This window comes from Lepidochelys kempii, chromosome 23 (assembly GCF_965140265.1).
Source record: "Lepidochelys kempii isolate rLepKem1 chromosome 23, rLepKem1.hap2, whole genome shotgun sequence".
Classification (NCBI taxonomy): domain Eukaryota; kingdom Metazoa; phylum Chordata; order Testudines; family Cheloniidae; genus Lepidochelys; species Lepidochelys kempii.
The window spans coordinates 10,537,997-10,542,515 of record NC_133278.1 but is presented as its reverse complement, the minus strand read 5'-3'; positions in this window follow the sequence as shown (position 1 = coordinate 10,542,515).

Here is a 4,519-nt window from a genome sequence, read left to right as displayed (position 1 = left end):
AGGAATGGAAGTCTGTTTCCTGCCAAGCTATGGTGGTGCTACTGATTTCATGAGAGCCCTAACACGTAGGTGATGGGGCTGAGGCTGTGGGAGGGGGTGACCCCTCATATGGACCCTGGGGAGATTGATCCTCACTTTTAGAGGACGAATCCACAATAAGGACAGGCCCCAGAAACCCATCTTAATAATACTGTGCGCCCCTCCCCTTCCTGCCCTCTCTGCATCCCACAGGGCATTCAGATGTCACGCTGCTCAGGCAGGGCTTTTGCTCTGTCAGTGCATTGCCCTGGCAACTGGGTCCTGAGGCAGCTCCAGGTTCTGCAGGGGCCTGGCTCAGACGGGGTGCAGCTTCTGCCCAACTTGGACCACCCAATAATAAGGGCCCTGTATCTCCCCACTGGTGGCCCTACCCATCCAGCCACTGATAGCAGGGTGTATAAGCCTGGCCAGAACCCCCAAAAGATGAACCAGAGAAGAGGGGCCAAATAACATTATTTACCCCCAAGATGAACTGCCCCGCCCCAATCTTTCACCCTGGTGGACTTCTATCCTATAACCTCTGCGCCAGGGGGAATTAAACTTCATAATGTGTTTCTGGTTTAAATGTTCCACTAATCTACTCAGCAGAGGAATTGCACCCCGTAATATGCTCATACGGAATTAGCCCTCCAAATTTGCCCTTCTAGGGCACTTACATGGCATAATTTGATCCTGACACAACTGCACCTCAGTAAATCTGCCTCCTCAAAATTACTCTGCCCATTGACCCACCCAGCCTGTGTACAAGAGCACCAAATCTTCAAGGTGGATTTTACTCAGGACAGTTTATTTGGATACACTAAAGAATGGAAGGAAGTTGGTATAATGGAAAAGCCAGTGTTCAGGAATCTAAATGGTAAATATATACAGATAGGAGGATGCTGTATTAACCAAATGGATTATTTCAGGTTGTATTTGTTGGACAGGTGATGTTCAAATTGATTTTAAAGTACCAGATATTTTTGAATTGTAGTTGTGTTGAAATAAGCAGCTTTAGATTCCCTATAGAGGAAGAATAATGTTTGAAAATAAAACTAAAATAAGTAGAATAAAAAAGGAAAAGAACATATATTTGGTGTTTCGAGTAATAATAACATCCAACTTTTACACAGCACTTTCCATCATTAGATCTCACAAAGGAGGTCAGTTTCCTTATCCCCAGCAGAACTGAGAACAGAAACCAGGTCTAATGAACCTCACGCCAGAGATCTATTCATAGAATCATAGAATCATAGAATATCAGGGTTGGAAGGGACCTCAGGAGGTCATCTAGTCCAACCCCCTGCTCAAAAGCAGGACTCATCCCCAATTAAATCATCCCAGCCAGGGCTTTGTCAAGCCTGACCTTAAAAACTTCTAAGGAAGGAGATTCCACCACCTCCCTAGGCAACGCATTCCAGTGTTTCACCACCCTCCTAGTGAAAAAGTTTTTCCTAATATCCAACCTAAACCTCCCCCACTGCAACTTGAGACCATTACTCCTTGTCCTGTCCTCTTCCACCACTGAGAATAGTCTAGAACCATCCTCTCTGGAACTACCTCTCAGGTAGTTGAAAGCAGCTATCAAATCCCCCCTCATTCTTCTCTTCCGCAGACTAAACAATCCCAGTTCCCTCAGCCTCTCCTCATAAGTCATGTGTTCCAGACCCCTAATCATTTTTGTTGCCCTCCGCTGGACTCTTTCCAATTTTTCCACATCCTTCTTGTAGTGTGGGGCCCAAAACTGGACACAGTACTCCAGATGAGGCCTCACCAATGTCGAATAGAGGGGGACGATCACGTCCCTCGATCTGCTCGCTATGCCCCTACTTATACATCCCAAAATGCCATTGGCCTTCTTGGCAACAAGGGCACACTGCTGACTCATATCCAGCTTCTCGTCCACTGTCATCCCTAGGTCCTTTTTCCGCAGAACTGCTGCCTAGCCATTCGGTCCCTAGTCTGTAGCTGTGCATTGGGTTCTTCCGTCCTAAGTGCAGGACCCTGCAATTATCCTTATTGAACCTCATCAGATTTCTTTGGCCCAATCCTCCAATTCGTCTAGGTCCCTCTGTATCCTATCCCTGCCCTCCAGCGTATCTACCACTCCTCCCAGTTTAGTATCATCCGCAAATTTGCTGAGAGTGCAATCCACACCATCCTCCAGATCATTTATGAAGATATTGAACAAAACCGGCCCCAAGACCAGCCCCTGGGGCACTCCACTTGACACCAGCTGCCAACTAGACATGGAGCCATTGATCACTACCCGTTGAGCCCGACAATCTAGCCAACTTTCTACACACCTTATAGTGCATTCATCCAGCCCATACTTCTTTAACTTGCTGACAAGAATACTGTGGGAGACCGTGTCAAAAGCTTTGCTAAAGTCAAGATACAATACATCCACTGCTTTCCCTTCATCCACAGAACCAGTAATCTCATCATAGAAGGCGATTAGATTAGTCAGGCATGACCTTCCCTTGGTGAATCCATGCTGACTGTTCCTGATCACTTTCCTCTCATGTAAGTGCCTCAGGATTGATTCTTTGAGGACCTGCTCCATGATTTTTCCGGGGACTGAAGTGAGGCTGACTGGCCTGTCATTCCCAGGATCCTCCTTCTTCCCTTTTTTAAAGATTGGCACTACATTAGCCTTTTTCCAGTCATCCGGGACTTCCCCCGTTCGCCACGAGTTTTCAAAGATAATGGCCAATGGCTCTGCAATCACAGCCGCCAGTTCCTTTAGCACTCTCGGATGCAACTCGTCCGGCCCCATGGACTTGTGCACGTCCAGCTTTTCTAAATAGTCCCTAACCACCTCTTTCTCCACAGAGGGCTGGCCATCTATTCCCCATGTTGTGATGCCCAGCGCAGCAGTCTGGGAGCTGACCTTGTTCGTGAAGACAGAGGCAAAAAAAGCATTGAGTACATTAGCTTTTTTCACATCCTCTGTCACTAGGTTGCCTCCCTCATTCATTAAGCCACTTTCCTTGGCTTTCTTCTTGTTGCCAACATACCTGAAGAAACCCTTGTTATTACTCTTGACATCTCTCGCTAGCTGCAGCTCCAGGTGCGATTTGGCCCTCCTAATTTCATTTCTCCATGCCCGAGCAATATTTTTATACTCTTCCCTGGTCATATGTCCAATCTTCCACTTCTTGTAAGCTTCTTTTTTATGCTTAAGATCCACTAGGATTTCACCGTTAAGCCAAGCTGGTCGCCTGCCATATTTACTATTCTTTCGAGACATCGGGATGGTTTGTCCCTGTAACCTCAACAGGGATTCCTTGAAATACAGCCAGCTCTCCTGGACTCCTTTCTCCTTCATGTTAGTCCCCCAGGGGATCCTACCCATCCGTTCCCTGAGGGAGTCGACTCAGCAACACTGCCTCCCTCTCGGTATCTGGTAAGGACAAGTATTATAATCTACTCTCTTTTGTCCTCCATCTGCAGAAAAGCTTTTTTTTTTTTAATAATATTTGAGATGAACTGGGCAGGTGTTTTGGAGACACAAAGGGGCTTTGCTTCTTGAGAAAGTTTCTAACACTTTGTGACTTATCTTAATTCCTAAATAGCTTGAGCTAGGAAATGTAGAATATGAAGCCCAGGGGGTCAGTATTAACTAACTACTTCAAGATTTCTGATGAATATAATGAATTTTCTGTTGCTTAAGCTAAATTAGAAACTCAGGAGTACCTACAGATTTATATAATGTATTAACAAAGCTACTATATGTACTGAGATCAATAGAACCAAAGTAAGGAAATTGTCCCCATCAGAGAAATACATCCAGAGGCAGGTTCAAGGTTTCCTGAAATATTGGACAGTTTAATAAAAAATACATCAAAATGACAAAACCATTCCTTGTGGTCTAACCACATTAAAATGTCAGTAAAAACATCCCAGAACTTCCAAGAGGGCATAAAGTTAGACTCTATTCTTAACCTTAATTTTTAAATATATTGCATAATCAAACTCTCTCTGAATAGTATTGCTTTAGATGTCACAGGGAAGAACTAATATGCTTTTTGGGGTACAGGGTTTGTATTAGAAATTTCATTTTTCTTCATAACCATTCCTGTATGACTCTTAACCAGCAACTGAATAACTGCAAGATTTTATCCTCTTCTCTGTGGGTAGCCATCCATAGTGGTGTCTTTTCTGACTATTGCTACATTGATTTGCAATATCACACTTTCATTTCCCCTTCATCTCAACACAACCCTGCAAGATTTTGTCATAAAGTATTTTTTAAAAAATGCAACAGAAAGTTAAATAAAAATATTTCTATGAAGACAAGTCTCATTCCTTTCAGAATGTATTGAGTTCAACTTCTGAATCACCCAGCCTATGACAAGCGTTTTTGTCTTTTTCTTCTGTTTTATGTTTTATTTAATCTTCAATTTCTACTTTGCTTATTTTACTGTTTCTGATGGTTCATGTTTACATTCCTTTCTCCCCTCTGTTTTGAGTTTTACTTCTCCAAAGTAACTAGATC